Raw genomic sequence first — 22,131 nt, 5'->3', positions numbered from 1 at the left:
TTAGGCTGCATAGTATAGCTCATACCTGTTATGCCAGCTACTCAACAGATAGCAATTGATAGGATTATGCTGCAAGCATAGCCAAGGCAAAAAAAAAAAAAAATAGTGAGGCATCCCCCTATCTCAAGCAATAGCTTGATGAGATGGTATATGCCTGTTATCCCAGCTATGCAGGGAGTATAAATAGTATAAATAGGAGGATGAAAGTTCAAATCAGTCTAGGCAAAACTACAATGCCCTATTCCAAAAATAAAGCACTAAAAGAGCTGCGTAGGTAACTTATGAGGACAAGCTCAAGCCATGAGTTCAGCTCCCAAAACAAAGCGGGGGGAAATGGTAATGTTTGAGACGACAGAAGCACTGTGGTGAGTTGATCTTACACATTGTACACATGTATTGAACTACTCAGAGTATATTTCATAAATATGTACAAATGTTGATGCCTCCATTTGAAAAGTATAATAAAAAGGTATCCCTTCAAAATAAATCCAAAAAATGACACTGCAATACCAGTTGTGACAGTAAAAAGTCTGTCATTTTAAATGACACATCAGCCTATCACGTGTGACATCAAACAGATGCTCAGTTTACGGGAGAGTATATTCTCTTATTTCCCCATTTATGTCATTCCTTTGTCCTATTATCCATCTGGTAACCTTCTATGAATCCCCAAAATGTCACAAGGCACCTTTGGGGACCCATCGCTAGGATCATTAGATGGGCAACTTCTCAAGACAGAAGACAATTTCCATTAGTAAAATGTATGGTTTCAAGAATTTAAAGTACTTTCAACAAGACACAAAGCGGTGAAATGCATGACTGGATTCCACGCACAGGTGTCAGAGTGCCCCTGCGGGACTGCTCGTCTTGCTGCCCACCCTCTCACATGTCAAACGGGCAATGAGGGCACGTCAGGTTCAGCTTTGGAAAACAAACAGCTCATTACAAATGTCTTCCTTGTTAATTAATGAAGATGGTCCATTTGCTTCAAATCTTACATTGTGACAAAACAGTTCCTTTTTTCCCCCTCAAATGCTTTATCTTAAAATAGCAGTATTTAAAAGGCATAAAATGAAGTCTGAAGTAATTATAAAAATTAAGACACATTGTGGTTTCATGGCTTTTCTAGTCAGGATATTACAAAATTCTTGTCTTTACTTTTAATTATCTTTAGTTGTACAAAAGAGTTGCCATTCAACAAAGCAGTTTATAAATACAATGCACCTTGGTCAATGTCACCCCTTTCAACATTCTCATCCAATCCTCCTTTATCCACCTCTTTCTTTACTCTTCTGAGGATATATATTAAATTCTTGTCTGCATTTTCTCCCTCTTCTCTTGATTTGCTTATTCTTATTCCCTTGAAAATACCCCACATCTTTCACATACCCTCTTCTTGGTGTGTTTATTTTGCTGAACTTTGATTTTCCTTTCCAAAGCATTACACCATTTTTTTAGTACTCCCTTGAATCTACTATATTGCAGTTAAAACACTTGCATACACTTGCTTACCACCAACATATTAACTCAAAGTTTATAAGCTAAATCTAGCTTTCACATGAAAGGAAAGACATGCATCTTTGTCTCTCTGGGCCTGACATACTTCATTTAACATAATTTTTCCAGGTCTTTCTATTTCTTTACAAATAGTACAATATCTTTCTTTCTAATGGATGAGAATTCCATATCCTTGATCAATACCTAAGCTATGCTGAATAGTGCTTCGATGAACATGTTTGTGCTCATGACTTTACTATATTCTGGTTAGTAATCTTTTGGATAAATGCCTAGGAATGGAATTGCTCGATCATAAAGTAGTTCTATATTTTTTGGAAACCTCTGTACTGCTTTTCAGAGTGGTTGAACAAGTTTACATTCACATGAACAGTGTATTAGGTTTCCCTTTTAGTCAAATTCTCACCAGTATCTATTACCAATTGTTTTCTTGATAATGGCCATTCTAACTGGGATGAGGTGGAATTCCAATGTTGTTTTGATTTGCATTTCCTTTATAGTCAAAGATGTTGAACATTTCCTCATGTGCCCATTGGCCATTTTTACTTCTTCTTAGAAGATTCACTTTAGCTCATTAGCCTATTTATTAATTAGGCTGTTGGTTTTTTGAGGGTTTAATTTATTAAGTTCTTTGTATATTCTCAATATTAGGCCATTTTCTGCTGTGTAGCTAGCACTCTTTTCCCATTCTGTAGACTGTCTTTTCAGGCCCTGAATCACAAAAGCAATCCTTAGCAGTAAAAGCAGTCCTGGAGGAATAACAATACCAAACTTCAAACTCTACTACAGAGCTATAGTGATGAAAATAGTTTGGTACTGGCACAAAAACTGATCTGAGGACCAATGGAACAGAATAGAAGACCCAAAAATAAACCCACAGACCTATAGTCATCTAATATTCTATAAAGAAACCAAAACATAGGCTGGAAGAAAGACAGCCTCTTCAACAAATAGTGCTGGGAAAACTGGATATACACATGCAGAAAAATGAAAAGGAGCCCTTATCTGACCATGCACCATTATCAATTCAAAATGGGTTAAAGACCTCAATGTAAGACTTGAAACCATGAAACTATTATAGGAAGGAGTGGGAGAAACATTAGGACTCCTTAGTATAGGAAAGAAATTCCTGAGTAAAGATACAGAAGCACAACAAATCAAAGACAGATTTGATAGATGGGACTGCATCAAACTAAAAAGGTTTTGCATAGCAAAAGACATAGTCAACGAGTTAAAAAGTTAACGTTTTTAGTGTGCACAGTGGAAAGACCCTACGTGCTGCGTGTTCCCAGTACCGGTTCTGGCAGCCATAAGCACTTGCAGTGAAAAGTGGAGGCCTGTGTTGGTAGACACTGGACAGTGAGTACCCGAGCTGCCACTCCTTCACTTTCCTGGAGCCCTGACCTCTGCGTTCCATGTCCTTCCAGATAGTTTTCCAATTCTGATGCCTGGTTTCTTAGAAATCAGGTTTCAGAATGGCATCCTTCCTTACCAAGAGGACACAGAGTCTGAGGTTTGTGTTCAATGCCCATCGCCACCACCAATTCAGGTCAGCCAAGTTTCCTGTGCAGTTCTGTTTATGGCCTTGGGATTAGTGTGTTGCTGTTTTCGTTCTAAGATTGAGTCTAGCAATCCCTGGTTTTAGCATTGGGGTGGCTGCTCTTTGATTTTTTTTTTTTTTTAGGTTGCAGTATTTGTGTGATTACCATAATAAAGTTTGGTTTGGTTTTACAAAAACAGAAAAGTTAACATTTTTAATATACCCAACTCCCTTATTAATGAATTGTGAAAATTTTAATCTAAATGCTGAAATTATATAAAAATAACTCAGATGGTCTAAATCTCTTCTTCCCAGGAAATGTTACAAGAGGTGAGATGTCAGTATAGGATATTAGACATGCATGAATTCTGGAGTCTTGAGAGAAGTGTTATCTTTATCCATCAGTAAAAGGAAAACAGATTGGAATTGTTTCTAAAATGCAGGCGGCTAAAGGGTTTCTTAGACAACATCAAAAGGATTCAACTCAATTTGCATCATCCATGGATGAACTGTGTTTCAGACTTCACACTAAGCCAGTGCCAGGCTCATGCCTGTAATCCTCGAGAGGTGGGTATTGGGAGGAACATGGTTCAAGGCCAGACTGGGAAAAAAAAAAAAAGTTGAGACTTGCCCACCTCAAGCAATAAGTTGAACATAGTCAGGTGCCTATCATCACAGTTCTGCAAATGGCATAAACAAGAGGGTCACAGTCCAGGCCTGCTCAGGGAAAAAAAATGAGACCCTATTAAAAGAAAAATATTAAGAAAAGGGAGACAGAGATGGAGAGGGAAAGGAAAGAGGAGAAGGAAGAAGGAAGGAAGGGAGGGAGGGAGGGAGGGAGGGAGGGAGGGAGGGAGGGAGGGAGGGAGGGAGGAAGAGAGGTAAGGAGCAAAGGAGGGAGGGAGGTCTGAGGATATGGCTCAAGTGGTATAGCACCTGTCTACCACTGAAAGGCCTAAATATAATACCGAATCATCCTTCCCTCTTAAAATAATTCCCCCACTTCTGTCCAAAGTCTTTCAGTAAATTGAGATTATAGAACATTTTAGCCCACTTGTTGAAGGTACCAGTGATTAAAAAACAATATAACCTTGAATTGTATAATGTTTTAATATATGCATTCAATATGAAAGCATTAGCACAATGGAGCTAATTCATCTATCATCTGATTACTTACTTTTTTGTGATAATAACATTTAAGATTTACTTCCTATATACAGTATTTTCACAGCATACTGAGCATACTGTGTGTGTGTGTGTGTGTGTGTGTGTGTGTGTGTGTGTGTGTGTGTGTGTGGTCCCTGGAACCATTAAGACATCCTATCATGCTGTGGTTGGGGGGACCAATACCTAAACTCCTTATTAGCAGTAGCAAGTACCCAACCTCACTCTACCCAGCAAAGAGTGTAAGCAAGTACTGCAACTCTAGAGTCCCAATACATTGCCTCATGATACAGCACAAGGAAACACCATAAAATTATTACTGAGTTTTCATAGTGAACAAGAGCTTATGAGTTTTGGGTAATGCTTGAAAAGCTCTAGGGATGGAGAGTTGATCATCTTCATCTTCAGACGGCTCTAATCCCATAAATCTCTTCATTATGAAGACCTGAGACCAACTTCAACATAACTTCTGTGCACTGGGCCGCTTCTTATCACCTCCCAAAAGGTAACAGTGTGTCGTCCCCTTTCTCCACATGACACTTATTCGGATTAGTTTGAATTCATCTGTCATATTACATCCACCAGATCTTTTTCTCCCAGGTGAAGTAGTCTTAATATCCCTTATACCAGTGATGCATAGGTATCCCAGTTCCTGTTCTCTGAGTGCACTTTGATATCCAGCTCCCTGCCAAGGATGGCTGGAAGCCAATACCACAGTTGTGATCAAAATAACATCAAAGAAAATAGAAGGCAGATAATTTTAAAATTCCATAAAGGGTTGAGGGTGTAACTCAGTGGTAGAGCATTTTCTTAACATGCACAAGGCCTTGAACTTGGATTCAATTCTCTCTCTCTCTCTCTCTCTCCCTGATTCAATTCTCTCTCTCTCTTTCTCTCATTCACATGCACAAACACACACACACACATACTCACACACACGATAATGTTTCTCATACTGGACATTTCTATAGTCTTTTTGTCTTTCACCTGATAGAAGCCTCATCTCTTCTATGCCCTGGATAAACAGTTACAGTTGCTTTAAACTTCCCCAAGGAAGAAGTAAGTTAGAGCCAATACAAACCAACAGGGTGTAGATTGGTAAACAGTATTGTAAAACTTGCCAGGCACCAGTGAGTCACCCTGTAATCCTAGCTACTCAGGAGCCTGCAATCTGAGGATCACAGTTCAAAGCCAGCCCAGGAAGGGAAATTCATGAGACTCTTATCTACAAGTAACCACCCAAGATATAGCCAGAAATAGAAGTATAATTCAAATTGTAGAGTGCTAGTCTTGAGCAAAAGGCTCAGGGACAGTGCCCATGCCCTGAGTTCAAGCCCGAGAACCAGCACAAAACAAAAACTTGTATAAATTGTAAAATTAAGCGCTCTTTCTGATGGTGGTTTACGTATGTTTCTAATGAAACTCCAGTCACGTTCAGTGTGGTAAACTGCAAACTTTGTTATTGTTCTTTTTGTACAATATAAATGCCATAAATCATGTCTAAGTATGCAGATGATGCTTCTACTGTAGTCAGACTAAATTTCATAAGTAGCTCTGTTCTACCTTTTAACTAGTTAGTGAGTTAAGCATATTTCTAATCATAGTTTTAAAAATTATCTTCACAAAGTAACCAAAGTTTAGAATAATGGCATATAGTAATTTTTAAGGTACAAAATTATCTTAGTCAAGGTCTTTAGATCTTCAACTTGCATTAGGTCTTTTCCATTCATTTAGTTCCGCAAAAAAAATAGAGAGTTTTATGCTGGTGGGGCATATAATGTGATTGCCAATTATCAAGGCCTTGTTTCTATGCACATTCTCAGAAGAATCTATGAAATAATAGGGACTTTAACATGAACAGATATGTTTAAGTTATCACCTGATGAAGATCCTGTAGAAGCAAAACTTCTAAAGGTTAAGGAAAGGGAGGAAACATGAATAAATACATGGAACTCAGAGGTGTGTACAAAGGAAAGACTGATTTATGTGCAGCATGCTGTAAAGTGGATGATCTATTGAGATTAAATATCAGCCCTCAGATTCTTATATTCAAGGAAAATTTCATTTCTAATCACTTTATTTTGAAGGTCTTTGGGGGTATGTAGCCAAAGTGAGAGGAAATTATCTTTGGGAACAAAAGATACAAATGAAGGGTCCAACGCACACACACACACACACACACACACACACACACACACACACTATATATATATATATATATATATATATATTCTATTTATATATATGAATAATTCTAAGTGGGATAAAACATGTTCCTAGGACTGTGTGTTATTTTCTATGCTACTGAAATCAAGTATCATAAATTCAGTGGCTTAAAAAAAAACATTTTACCTTGAAGTTCTATAAAGCATCATTAAAACCCACGTGTTGGCAGAACTTTATTTCTTTCTGAAGGTCCAAGAGGACGATCCACTTCCTTACCTTTCCCAGATTACAAGGTTGCAACCCAATTTGACCTCCTCTAGGAAAAGCTTTCCATTTTTAAGGGCCCACCTGGAAATTCCATGATATTCTATCTCAAGTATTCACATCTGTAAAATCCCACTTGTCATGTGACATTAGGTAGTTACAGGTTCTGGAGATTAAGCCATGGTCAATGTTAAGCTCAATGATTCTGCCCACCACAAAATGCAAAGAAAAGGAAACATGGCAGGAAAGAAATGGCCCCCGTGGCCTACAGATTAGTACCCTCCATCTGGTGCACTGCTTCAAGACAAAATTCAGTGTACCACTGGAGAGATGAGGGTTTATAGGAAATGACCCTGAATAATGGCTCCAGATGAGATCTAGAGAAGATTTCCAGGGACTTCATAACTATTTCACACATGACTATATCTCAGTATCGCAGTAGTCCTTCATAGTGAGGATTTAGCACCCTACTTGACAAATGAGGAAACTAAGGCTGCATAGCTGATGGAAATTGACCCCTCCCCATCCACTCCACCCCTACATAATGGAACCTGAACTTTAGTCCCTAGAATACATACCTCTTAGTTGTTGACTGGTGTATTACTACTAATTTGTGAATAACAATATTTTTTTTCAAAAAAAGAAAAGCCAGTGAATTATATTAGAGCCAGGATCACCTCTGTGACATCATTCTGGCCAATTAAATCCTGATATGGAATTCTGGTTATTGTATGTGCAGAAGAAGAATCAGACAGTAGTCAACAAACAAATCTATGTCATTTCTCACAGTGAGTTGTGCCTTAGACCTGAAAACCACCTGGAGCACTTTGCCAAAATGCAGCATCTGGACCTTGGAAACTTTATCTTACAAAAAAATACTCTGCCCATCAGCAAAGTTTCTGATGGAAACTGTACTAACATAAGACCAGTGCAGTATAGGGCGTTTGGGGAAACTGCTGTTGCAGGGTCTCCCTGAGCTTCTCCCACCCACCAGGTCTTCGTGCACTGTGTGGCAACTGCCAATCAGTTACGTGCCTTTCCTGCTAGACTGCAAGGTCTTTACGGTGAAGGTCGTGTCTCCCTCATTGCCTCATCTCTGTTGCTGACACTCACACTTCACTGGTGTCCAGGCAAATAGCTATCTATAGCTGGATGCATGGTTAAATGAGCAGATGAATAATGAAATGCTCTCAGATTCCGCAAAAGTGTTTTCAGATGGATGAATTTAGGATTCCAAAGCCTCTGTTTAATTGGGTAGCTGCAGGCAGCAGGGGAAAACAAATGAAGAGAAAAAAATGAACACTATGAACCTAGTTCATGATTAAAGGCCACAGAACAGAGGCGTTTGCGCAGGAACTCCTGTGGAGCAGAACTAGTGGCCTTGCCGTTGGTAAGCCATGGCTTCTCCTACGGGGAAAACCTGTGGGGACCGATAGCATGTCCTGAGCTGCATGAGTCTGACTTTACAAGGCCGTGACTGCTGGCGGCCCAGGAAAGAAGCCTACCTGAAATACAACAGCTGAGGTATTGGTTCTGAGCAACTGAGCGCAGAAAGGCAAGGGGGCGGGGAGCAGGAAATTTGTCCTTGTTTTGAAATCACTCATAAGTTTCTTTGAGAGCTTTACAGCTTTTCAAGGGAATGTTCAAATAAAACTGTTCATTTATTGATTCAATTGTGTCCCTTTCAAAGTAGCCCTATGTGCTTTGAAGACTTTGTCCTTCTCTTTAGGAACAAAACATCATGGCAGTTTTCATGGAAGTGAGAACGGATTCTCCTTTGATTGCAGAGCCCAAGCCAACACTGGCCCTGCCATTACTTCCACCCACCATGTCCCCCTATACTTCCTGTGAAGTTCAGCCTGGCCTCTGAGACACTTCTACCATTTTAGGGCAGCCTTTCTAAGCCCAAGGTGGAATCTTTCTTGTTTCTCAGCCAGATGCTGTCTAGGTTAAAGGCCTTGCTTGCTCCTGATTGAACTGAACTCCATCTGCAGTGCTTACCCACCTCTGCCATCTGTCTATTTGCTCATAATTCTACCCAGCTACATGGCCCATCAGCAAAGCACTCACGGAAAAGCCTCTGTGTCCATCAAAACTATGGATCTGTGTCCTTTTCCCATAGATGCTGACCACTCCAGAGCCCCGTGCTGATGTCAGCCTCCTCCTAGCCACAGGCTGAACCTGTCTGCTCTGGGTTCTGGCCTGTAGATGTCCAGGGTTTCTCACTGAATTTCCATTTCCTTTGATTTTATAGTCTTGCTCAGCCTACTGTCACTGTCTGGACACCATTACCTCCTGATCTGCTGAGTTTATGCTGATCTTGGGTGAGATTTTCCTATTTGGTTTTTTTTTTTTTTTAAGACAAGTGGATTGGTCTGATGTCAGTTACTTCTTGGGGCCACAAGGAAAAGTTGACCTTTGTGTCATCTCAATCTGTTATTTTTAACCAGAAACATTACTTATTGGTGCTGGTTTTTCTTTTTTACTTTACTTGAATTTTGAAGCTATGATAGACAATCATTTTTGTCTCCTACCATCCCAAAACAAGGAATCAGTGTTGAATAGTGTCTCTGTCTCTAGCAGGTACTTCGAAACTGATTTTATTAGAAAGCACTAACTCATTACTTGGGCCCACGAATCAACTAACTAAACGCAAGGGAGACTGTCATCTCTGAGTCTCCCCTGCAATAACCTTCAGCTCTAGGAAGGACAGGACTACATGGCAGCATCTTTCAATTAGGGAAACAAAACTACACCCCCCACCCCAGGAAAGGATCCACAGAACCTCTCATAACAGACCACCCTTCAGATGAGTACAATGACCCATACTAAGGAGGCTGCACCAGGAGCAGGAGCGCACGTCTCAGGCAAACCAGATGGCTTCCTCTTGTGATGACAGCTATAGCAACTTCCCTGGAACCTGCTTCCAGAACTAGACCTCAAATAATGCCAAACCAGGCCACATTTGGCCTAGGACTGTTCAATAATTACACCTCTCTCTTAGCCTCTTGCCTTAATTCCTTCTTTAGTCTAACCTAAAGCTGTGTCTGTACCTGGAAGATGAGCTGAAATACTTTATTTCCTCCTGAGGTGTGCCTAGACCACATAATATATCTCCTTTCTCTGCCCTTTACCACTACTCATCTCCTTATGTGGTATTTTGGGGTGAGTGGCTGCACCTAACACATGTAAATCTGGAGTTGGGTCTCTGGCCTAGAACTTCCAATTATAAACACAGCCCTGGATAGTCCATCAAGGCAGCAGTGGGCCTTCAGTGACTGTGAAGATCTATTCAGTTATTCTAAGACAGTAAAGACAGACATAGGTGGAAAATGTCTCACTGATCTACTCCATTCCTTTCTTTAACCAGAGATTATATTCCTTCATTTTCATCTCCATCTCTTGGGTCTTCTTCCTAATGCCTATGATGTCCCAACTCAAAGACCAAGGTTCTTTTCACAATAATATATTAATTCTGCATTTTGGAAAGCAGGCGATAGTCTATAAATAAACCAATATCGAGGAAAAAATACTATAATGACTTAAAGCAACCTTAGTTACACAAAGCAGTTAAGCCAGAGAGTGACTGGAACAGACTCACATGATAATTTGTACAAACTGTCAACGCAATACCAGCATACTGCAAGCAGCCAAAATAATTAGATGAATAATGAAATCTCGGGAAAGTTTGGGAAGGAAAGGCTAGTCTCAGCCTAACTGTTCCTACCACCCCACACTAAGGAGACCTCAAGCTCTTAATCTCAGGAGATTTTACTGTGTGTTATTTCCTAGAGCACTCCCTCGTTGAATTTTAGGATTTCTTTTATAGAATATGTTTTTTCATCCTCTAAGAAACACCTCTACTGTGTTTTCATTCTGCCCAAAAATTTTAACTCACATGTGGGAGCAAATTGTGACTCTGGAGACAAATTATAACTCATGAATTTTGACCCTAGGTATATTCTCTGCAACCTAGGACCCCTCAGGGTAAGCACCAGCAGTGTGGTGCATTTGTGCGGATATAAAATGCATGGCTGCAGGTCATGGTGTCCTGGAATTTGTCCCTGCAGTTATGGTAATGCCAGGTAATTCCCTGGTGCATATTAGCATTTACAGTCATTCCCCAGAAGACAGCTAAGAGAATAATCAAATGTTCTTGTGTCAGCACATAAAACAAATGCCTGGAGGATCAGAAAGCAATCTTCTCTCCCATGGTACATTGCTATGTAATTTTCTGGTTGCCCTCAGTATTGGAGTTTTGAGATATTGTTAATTCTAGGAACAGAATCACAGCTTTCACTCCACAAAAGGCACACTGACCAAAGTTCTCAGCAAAACTAAGTCCCCTCACCTTAGCTTGGCCACAGAATCTCTCAACACTGGCCTTGAAAAGGCGTTAGGTAGATTTTATTGTCATGTTTCCCAAACTTTTCACAGCTAACTTTTGAAAGATTAAGCTTGAACAGTTCCTCTCTCACACACACACACTTGCTCACTCTCTAAATATATATATATATATACATATAGTGTGTGTATATTTTTCAAACATATATACACATACATGTGTGTATTTGTCTATTATATACCAATAAAGCTCAGAAATCTCATCCCTCTAGTGACATGAACTAGTCTTTTTATTTTGTTTTGTCTTCTTTTAATCATAGCATGGCAATGATTACACACCTCCTGGTGGTGTTAGGATCAAACAAGTTCACACTTGAGGGTATTCTATAAATAATAAGCTACTATGTATATATAAGGTACTGTTGCTGAATATTAAGAAAAGTACAAGAAGAATATGATAACGTAACTAATTGGTGCTTTAAGTTATACTTATGAAGAAAGAAAGCCTTAGTGATTTACATAAAGTCCCTATTCTGTCGAGGCTTGACTTCCTAAATGCCAGATCATTCCCTACTTAGAGTGCTTAGGATAACATTACACATGATCAGAGGTGAACAGTAACACATTTATTTCTTCTAGAAAAATTGGGGTGGCTTGCCTAAATGGAAGGGTTTGAGGGATTTTTAGGAAGTTCTTAGGCTCATCTAGGAAGGCATGATGAGAAATGACCATGTCTGTGCAGTGGAAGATGTGACTACCAGTTTCCTTCCCTGTCAAATTAGTTTTACTCCTTTGACTCTACAACTTCTTCACTTCAAGTTTTCAGTTCTGGGACCTGAGACAGAATACACTCCATTTTACAGGCAGCTCAACCCTACTATTTCCAAATTTTCTGAGTGACACCTCAGTACTGAGAGCTCAGGCTTGCAGTTAGCACACTGGCTGTTCTCAATGCTCTCTGGTTGGCCAGCTGTTCAGCATCCCTTCATTCCTCCTGTCTCTTTTGATCCTTTGTATCCTACTTAAAAAATCATCTCAAGTGATGGAGCTCCATTAAGGCCCACATCAATTGTGATGATTTAAGAAATCCAATGCTATGGTATTGTAAATGTGCCTTCCACCTCTCTGGTACACTTTGAAAACAAACTTACAAGTTCTGTATAGGGAAAAAAATTCTCTTTTGGCGATACCGAAGTTTAAACTTAATACCTCATGCTCATTCAGCTTGCTTGTTTTGCTGGTGCTCTAACATTTGAACCACACCTCCAGCCTTATGTATCATGTAATGGAAAAGGAACAAGAGAGGCCTTTGGAGTTTTGTTGTATTTTGCTCCTGTTGTTGTTTCCTTTCATGTAAAGGATCAACCCTAGGCAAGTGCTCTAGCACTTGCTGTAGGTCAACCCTGGGTTCTCTTTATATGGGAACTAGTCCCATTCATTGCTCCGTGCTCCAGACCTAATTACCTCCCCACAGCCACTCTTTCTATCACCATTCCATCGAGGAGTAGGAATTCAACATATGAATTCTGAAAGGGCACAAATATTTCATCCAAAGCAGCTGCCATTGTTAAACTAGTTCATCTACTTGACAAAATATGTCTGTCCTGTTGAGCAGAAACAATAGTTGGAGTGATTTCCCTCAGAGACCTCCCATGAGATCTATGGAGGGACTAACTACTAAGGTTCTCAGGTCAGTGCACAGGAGACAAAGGATGCTGGAAATTCTCCACACTTTACCTCATCCCTGAGATTGTTGAATGAAGTGTGAAAAAGGCCTCTCATTGGTATACAGTATATATCTGGGGAACTAGAAAAAGCAAGGTGTTTTATTTCATGTAGGAACTATGCTAAGACCTATCATCATAGTGGTCAAAGGAAGAGATGACTCTAAAAGAACTAAAAATGAGATAAACCTAGAAGCCTGTTTCCCTCTGACAAGATTCACTTTAATTCACCTTGAAAGTCCTGATGAAGTCAGTTCTCAGCCAGGGACTGGCTCTTGGTCCTGCTGGGTCCACATGGCTGGCATAAAATAGTGCCTTCCTAACCTCAGAACATCTTTTTTGTGTGCTCTGCGGACTGAACTCAGTGCTTTACACTTGCTAGCCAAGCACCCTTCCACTGAGCAAAATCCTCAAACCCATTCAGTATATTATTTAACCAGCACAAACAATGGCTGGCTCTGTGGAGGTCTCAAAATTCCAACTTCAAATTCCTAGAAGACAGAAAGTAAGCAACTCCACTTAAATCAAGGAGCAATCAACCAGTGACCAGAGGTCGTGCCTACAAATATGGCTCCCAGTCTCTCCTCTTGACCAGGAAAATCGTTCCCATGAGGGGACCCAACAAAAGTATATAAAACATAGATACAAATCCAGGGATAAATTGCAACAGACTTGCCCACCTTTCCCAATAGTCAAGGTGCCAATAGGCAATAGGCATTTATTAGTGCCTCCCACAAATGTTCCAACGTTATGCCTCAAACCAAGTGAAATAGAGCCACAGTATGGGGCTCACAAAAGGCTAACCTAGAGATGGAGGAATAACAGCATTCAGTTCTACTGCTTGTTAGTGGAATAGAGATCTCTCATTTCACCTCTTAAGGCATTGTCTTTTCTTTTTTTTACTAGTTTTTCTAATCCAAAGTCATGCACAAATGTCGTGATCTAGGCTATGCCACTATTAAAATAAATCATGAAATTGTGCATTCAATACATCTTTTTTTCTCTATAATGTCTGCATCCAGACTTTACCTTCCTTCTATAACTGAAAGAATGAATGCAAGACATTTTCTCCACACATCAAAACACACTATCACCTAACATTTTGCAGGACCTACCCCACCTGGTTGCACAGTTAAATTCCACTGTCACTTTTACAGCAGCTCTTGTCTAAATCTGGATATTTTATTATTGAGATTTTTGCATTGACAAATTTCCAAAATTAGCTCACATCACGTCTTGCAAATCACCATGCAGGGTAATGAAGACCGAGCATTTGTGGCAGGGAATGGCAGAGCACATGTTACTGGACACATCAGTCATGATTTTTCCTCTTCTTGCCTGGCTTAACCCTCTCCTCCAGTGACTCCCCTAGAACAAAGTTGGCAACTCAGGTAGCTCTCATTAGTTGAACCCTGAGTAACAACTCTGTCCAGATCAATTCTGATGCCTTGTCTGTAGTTAGAGAAAAGACTGGGATTAACTAATGATGGCATCTATCCAGTATCAGAAAGAATCTGTGTTATTGTGAATGTCAGTCATTTCCTATCTGTTCATCATCCCAGAGATTATGAGGAAATACCACCCATAATAGATCGAACATCATTGCTTCTCAACCTTTGGCTAAGATTAAGTGTAGCTCAAACCCCAGAGAGCCTAGTATCTGATCCAGTGCTGTTACTACTATACCAACATTAAATCATATGGACTATAGTATAACATCAATATTATTGAGGGATACAGTTAGAGAATTTCACACACGTACTATTCTGAAACAATCTTTAGTGTTTACCATAATCTGGGCACTAGTCTAAGTGTTCTTTATGAATTTTTATCTTTAACTTTCACAGTCCTATGGACTAGTATTATTTATTAGCTCCCTTCTACAAAAAAGGAAGCAGAGAGGTGAAGTGACATGTTTGTGATTACAGGCACAGGGATTGGTGGAGATGGGAATCTAGGCCAGGTAGTCTAAGTGAAGTACTCTCAGTCTCTGTGCTGTGGGGATCCAGGGCACGGGCAAGTCACACTAACTTGTGAAGGGGTTGCGAGACCGTCAAGCCAGGACATTCATTAGCTGCATTATGCATTCTTCACACTTGTCTCCTGGCTAACCTGGATAAGTCATTGCTAAGCACCTTCCAAACATTGTATCAGCTAAGCTCCAACACACATTCTAAGAATTTCTGTGATTCTGCTAAGCATACACCCTCAGGGTTGGAAGCAAGTGGTTAAAACTGCAAATATGGTAGTCATAAGTTCTAGTTGGCTATGAGTTTCAGTAACTCTCACCACTGCCTTTAGAGAAGGATATGGAGAATATACAAGAAGTGAGAAAAAGGAAGGATCTATAGAGTTCCATTTGTTCCCAATGCTTGGACCCTTGGATAACAATGAGAAAAATTGTGTTCTAAGGGAAACGGTTTAGTGAACTAAATATATTCCTTTATATTCAGATGTTCAAATTCTACCCTACTGCAGGTAAATGTTTTCTGCAACTCATTTGTATTTATAATTCATTGTATCTCTTTCCTCTGTTCAATTATGTCTGGTTTATTTTCAAATGTATCTTTAAAAACCCCATTCTGTAGGAGCTGGTTAATCAGGACATGGAGTCATAATAAAAAAAAAAAAAAAAGATGAGAGCCTCTTTCTAGCAGAGGAAGAAATCACAGAGAAAATGTACACTAGACACTTTATGAGGAAGCAGTTAAGTCATATTAGAGGCAACATGAACTGAGGAGAAAAATTGCATTCTTAGAAAAAGACAAACTAAAAGAGATGGAGCCATTTAATGGCATTTGAAGGGTTTTTTAATTCAGTTTTTAAAAGCATACAGTACAGTCTCTCCTTCCTACATCAAGCCCCTAATCATTCCTCAAGTTACATTTTTAACTATAATTGGTGAACATAAGAAAATTTAAAGGGATGAGAAATTTCTGGGCATTAAAAAATGATGGAAAGCAAAAGACCCGGATGAAAGGATACAACTGTCGCAGTGAACTGCAGCATGAGTAGGAGCTTCATCAAACATGTCCCCTCCCCCTGAGGTGAGGGACACCCAGCTTCCCTTCCTAGAGATGGGGTCTCAAAGGCTTCTCTGCTCAGGCTGGTCTAGAACCACTATCCTTCCAATCTCAGCCTCTCCTATCATGGGATTGACAGGTGTAGCTAACTGTACCCAACTATAGGTTGAGAAGAGGTCTCCGGAACTTTTCTGCCCAGGCTGACCTTGAACCACAATCTTCCCATTCTCAGTCCCTCAAGTAGCTAGGATTGTGGTGAGAGCCACCAGCACCCACCTAAGTTTTAACTTTTGATTAGACTTACCATATCCATTTTTCCCATTTTGCTTGTGCTTTCGTGCTGGGCTAGATTTACCTCCCCTGGTGCGGGGATGCTAAGCTTACTCCCTTATCAGTGCTCCCCTTTCCACCCTCTGCCCTGGGCACCTGACCAGCAGGTGGCCAAGGTGGAGCGAGGGACACGGGCTAGCCTAAGGTGCACGTAGCCGAACGAGATCCCCTTTTCCTCCCTCCTTACCCACCAAGGAAGCCAGGCGCAGACGGATCTCGGAGACGCTTGGGAGAGCAATCCGGTTTATTCGGGAGGGGCTCACAGTAATATAGTAGTGATGACAAGGATTGAGCATGAGCTGCAATAGGCTGGCGAGCTTGTCTGTCCAAAAGCAGCTCCCAAGGACCTCCCTCATGGGCTAACATCACTTCCCATAGTACCGCCCTGTGTGCTCGCTGGCGCAAGGTGGGGGATGGTCTCAAAGCTACCCCTTCTGGTTCCCGACCCAGAAGGAGATAGGTGTGGCTCACTTCCACACTGCCCCAGGGCTGGGGGAAGGGCGGCGTCTCGGGAGCGCTCTCCTCGCCCTTCCCCCCCCCTCAAGGCCAAGATGAATCCCCAACACTTTTGTAGTCTTCTTGGAGTCTGCTCATGTCATGTCAGTCTTTCAGCTCGAGGTCCTCGCGTCTTTCTGATCCTTGCCTTCTGCTCTCTCTTGAGCCTCCTTAGGACAGAGTTCTCATAAAGTACTTTGCCCTGGCCTGCCCTGTTCCTTCCTGTGGTTCTTCTCTCTGGCTTTGCTTTCAGAGTTCCCTTCATTTTCCATTTCTCATTCACACTGTCCATGGCTTCATGTACCTTTCTTGACTGAGCCTACCAATGAGACCAAGTGATTTCCATTCCGAAATTAAAATCAAAGAAATTCTCCTCCAGTGCTCATGGTACAGCCTTCTCTGAAAACCTCCTTTGCTCCCTTCTCCTAACAAAATTCCATGAGATGTTCTCCAACTCCTTTCTAGTCTGCAATCAAGCCATGGCCATGTGGACAAATAAATACACCATCTGTGAGGGCTCTCAGAACCTCCATTGTCCCAATTTCAAAGCACACTTATTCAATTTTATTATCACTGGCTGCCTCTGAAGCATATGATATTGCCTGTCAAGTCTTTCTTTTTAAATTTTCTACCTCCTCTTCTCCCCTCCCCCACAACTTAGCTTCTGTGATATAAACTTCAAAGAATAACAATGCCCAGAAAATAACCACAAGCCCCTGACATTGACTGCTCCCTCTCTTTGACTACATTTCACTAGGGGAAGAAAGGATGCTATTGTTGTGTACATTTATTTTATTCCTGTTTTAAAATCTGACTCATGGCCCTGGCCTTAAGGTACACAAGCATAAAGCCTCTCTAACATGGTTAGGCATGGAGATCAATCTTATATATAAACGTTACAATTCTACAAGGAGTAGTAAGGGTTGGGAAAATTGGTGATATATGCCCTAGTAAGTAGGTGGCAGTCCATTGCCTTCAAAGGGGTGACTGATGGGAGGCCAGTGACTGCACAAGCCAGAGTTCAGAGACAGTCTGAAAAAGTGGTGCCTCCTTAAGCAGATGAAAAACAGACACTACAAAGCTGTTACATTGCAGGGTGGTTAACAATTTACAAGAGGATGTCCCAATTTACAAGGGATTTTTCACTGAGGTTTTTAAAGTCCTTCTGTCTCTAAATGTTTATTAATAGCACTTTATCCAGAATAGAATTGAGGAAGCTTAAAAGAGCTTAGAACTAAAGTATAATTATATTGATCCACTGAGATTCAGAATGAAGCAAAGAGGTAGTATATTTAAAGAGGTTGATTAGTGTCAGCAGAAGCAAATGCTTTGATATAAGAATTCAGCCTACACCCCAACCACAAATGACTTAAGCTTAATGAAACTTTATTTCCTCATGGAAGAAAAAAAAAAAAAAAAAAAAAAACCCAAGGGTAATACTTATTTCCTTGTGTGGCTTGACTCAGGGGTCAATGATATCATCCTCTCATTCTCCCCTCTTCTTATTGTTGGCCCTTTTCTCATCTGGTTGTGACAGGATGGCTACTTGACAGACACCACATGTGTTAAATGCAGGAGAAAAGCAATATCCTATCTTTTTCAAGCTACTCAAGCTTAGTCCTAAGCCCAGTTCTCATTAGTCCTAATTGATTCTATGTCTCTCCTTGAACTCTTCTTTTTTTTTGTTCCTTCACCCAAACAATGGAATAAGTTGATTATCTCAGATCTAAGGTCGTACATATATATACATACATACATACATACATACATACATACATACATACATACATATAAAGCCTTACTGGTTAAACAATGGCTCATATGGAGAACAGAAACGCTGTATATGCATTTGTGTAATTCAGCCCACAGCACTTCCATTTCTTGTTTGTGAAATGAATCCGATGGAAGAAAGTTAGATCAGGTCCTGTCTCAACTTCCGTGCCCATATCTCTATCCTCCAATTGAAAGTCTTATATTCTCATATTAAAAGTTGTGGTCTTGTTTTGTACTGCTAGTGTTCTACTTGAAGGGGTGGAAATCACTTAGATGAAGCTGTGAGATTCCATTTGATACATGTTATGGACATGAACATCACTTGTTCAAGAGGAAGAGTGGTCAAGAAGCAAATGTGGCTCTCCAAAGGTCCATGAACTCCTGGAGAACAGAAGAGGTAGAAACCCTGAGACTCCGCCCCATGGGGACACATTTGACAAGAGTTTAATATGCAGGAGTAGAGGTTTGGGGGCAAAAGCATGTGACAGATATTTCTACCTTACAAAAGGCAGTATTGTAGGGGACATGGGAAATATTTTCAAATATCCAAAGAGCCTTTGAATGGGAAGAGGGATTAAATATTTTTGCGTGTTCCCAAAAGTAATCATTAAGAGAAGAAAAAGAAATACTAGATGTAGCTTTTAGCTGGCTATAAGCAACATTCTGAAAGCTACCAAACACAAACAAGGTTGCTCTAAATGTTGGGGAGTTTGCTGTCTCACTAAACACTGGAGGTATTTACATATACTTAGTAAAGATACAGAGAGGTTTGGGGTAGTCAAAGTCAGATGGGGGGATGAGAATAATAGTCCAAGACCCTCAGCCTTATCCAATTTCACCCACTGTCCAAGTCCACCAGCCTACAAAAACCACCTGGGACACATTTCACATTGGTTAGCAGAGAGATCCCGATTCCTAGGTCACGAGGGAACCTGGGAATATATATTTTAAGCAAGTACTGTGGTTGAAGCTACTTACCCACAGGCATTCTGCAGCACTCTTTCAGTTCCTTAACCCATTATTTGCTCCCCATTCTTGTATAGCATATGTCACACATGAGGAAATAGAGAGTTCGAAGGTCATGTAGCCATTGAGTGACAAAATCAAACTTTGAACTCAGACATGTTGTGTTCCCAAGCTCCTAACCACTGTACATAATGCTTATAGAGTACTTCTTGCTTAAAAATTAAGCCTGGAACCAATGCAACAGCAATACTTACAAGACAATATGTTGTAAACCAACTGTACAACTCAGTGCAGGGAGAGTGGGAGAGGGAAGGTGGGAGAAAAATGAGGGAGCAGGTAAAAAATTTGACAAGAAATGTACTCACTACCTTACGTATGTAACTGTAACCCCTTTGTATATCACCTTGACAATAAAAATAAAATAAAATTTCTTTTTAAAAATTAAGCCTGCATGGTGGTCTGGGAGTTCTAGTAAGATAAGAGATGCTCCCAAGAAGACAATGTTATCTATCTTCTCGGGGGTTTTGAGCACCCTCTCCTATAAACCTCTTTTTTTTTTTTTTTTTAAATGATTGACAATCTCTTTGCTCTACATTTGGGATAGGGGGAGCCTTCTGTGGTATGAGTGCATAATTAATCCAAAGGACAGTGGTAACGAGAAGGGATAGTAGATGGGAAAGAAAACATTTAAGAAAATTATTTTCCAAGCAGAATGATATTTTACTGGTTAATGCCCTAATCTGTCCACCCATGTTTGGTGAAATCCCAATCTCAGAACCCCACAGGGTTTTCTACAAGGAACAGACTAGTGAGGAATGCGAGGAATATGTAAAACAAACCAATGATACAAACAATCAGAGTGACCTGTTTCATAGGAGGAATGGTGCCTGTGGTGCTGGAAATTTCAGTTTCCTAAGTTGCCTCCTCAGCTACAGAGAGGCAGAGGCAGCCCTTCGTGATGATCACGCAGCTCTATTCACATCTTTAGTTTATCTTCCCCCTAGGATAGGACAATAGCAATGAGAAAGTCAATTTTCTTTTCACTCCAGGCAGATTGAATTTTGCTAAACCCAAATGGGCTCTGGATAAGTAAAGGTCAGCCCAGCTTGGATCCTTTTTTTCTTTATTTACAAAAAAAATCAACACCAGCCTTGTTGATTCCAGGTCTTTGACCAGACAGAAGTACTTGGAGATGGCATGGGCAGAGGCCAGTGAAGCCTGCATTACGTCACCAAGATCCTAACAGCCAAGGAAAAGCCTCTTACCTGCTTTGGCCAGTGAGTATGTTTGTCTACATACAAGCATGGTTAGGTTCTAGCTTATTAAATATCACATTATAGAGTCTAGAGAAAGTGACCTTCCTATAAAGAATGATGGAATGAATTCTGTTGGCCAGTACTGCTTACTCAATTGTTTTGTGTCCTTCACACACAAAACAGATTCGAAATCAAGGACACTAGGCATCCTTGGAGACATGCTGCAGACTTATCACCTTACCAACATGTCAAGCTGGGCTGACATCCTTTTAACATCAAATGCTGGCAACATTGGGTAGAACTTGGCAGCTCATTGACAAAGAAGTGAAAGCTCATTTCTAAGTGTGTGGTAAACTTTGAAATAGTAGGCATGTAAGAGAAAGATGAGTGTAAGGGCAAGTAGGGCCCAACACTCAGCATTAACTAGTTGGATTTAATTAATACTGCTACAAATCAAAGGAGAAAAAAATATGAAAATATGAAGTGGCTGGAAACTGGAAGCTGTGATATATCATTATAATATCAACCTTTCAGAAAGTATTGTTATAGCATAATCTCCACATTTAAGAAATTTAGAGGGAAAACTTTAATATACTAAGTCCTTTTAAAATTGTAAACTAAAATTCCAAGAGAAAAATCTGTTGGTTACTGAAGTGGAAATAAAATTAACAGTTATACAGACGACTGGACAGACATTATGACTAATTTTCCCAATCCAAGAAACTACTATCAAGAAAGATAAAATAATTGTTTGGGATAGTGTACAGTTCAGAATCAGTTTAAGAAAATGAAAAGCACATTCTATGTCAACAGAAAAAACTTAACGGACAATATGGGTAATATTATTAGAAAGTTTTCAAGGAGGGAGAAGTTAGTCTTCTTAGAAAGAAAAGAAGACCAGATCTTCTAGAAAGAAAGTTTTTTTTTAGGGTATGTGTTTGTATGTGTGTTATTATACCGGTAAGCAATTTTTTAACTCAAATGGTAGACATCCATATGCCTTTACCTTAGATTATTTCTATCTCTGATTTTTAGAAAATTGTTTTCATTGAATATAAGGTAGTATAAAGAGACATCAAGTACTTAATAATTGGGAAATAGTGGAAGACAATTTATTAAAATTAGTTTATAGTGGGGGTTTTATTTTTCTAAAGTGATTCACCACTTATAAGAAAATTACACACTGATACCCAAATGTACTAAACCACCAGATTTATTTATAAATAAGAGAGTAGAGTGTTCTGGAGTTTCTCATTTGGATGTCTTACTGTTTTAGCATCAAATTTACATGGTGCTGATAAAATATTTTTATATAGTAGTTCAATTCTCCTTCAGCAGTAAATGAATGTAATCCAGAAGTAAAAGAAATAAGGAACATTATTGCATGAGTTCATTACTATATGAGACCCATGTTCTCTGCAGCACTGACAAAATGAGCCTTTTGGAAAGGTGCAAAAGAAAGTAATAGAAGAGGAGCAAAAAAATAGGAAAACTGGATTTGTGAGTTAAACTGCAAATTGGGCTGCATTTGAGCTCTTGTTGACAATTAAATACAGCCAAAACTGCTAAGA

The sequence above is a fragment of the Perognathus longimembris genome, chromosome 2 (assembly GCF_023159225.1).
Source record: "Perognathus longimembris pacificus isolate PPM17 chromosome 2, ASM2315922v1, whole genome shotgun sequence".
Lineage (NCBI taxonomy): Eukaryota > Metazoa > Chordata > Mammalia > Rodentia > Heteromyidae > Perognathus > Perognathus longimembris.
This window is presented reverse-complemented; position numbering follows the sequence as displayed.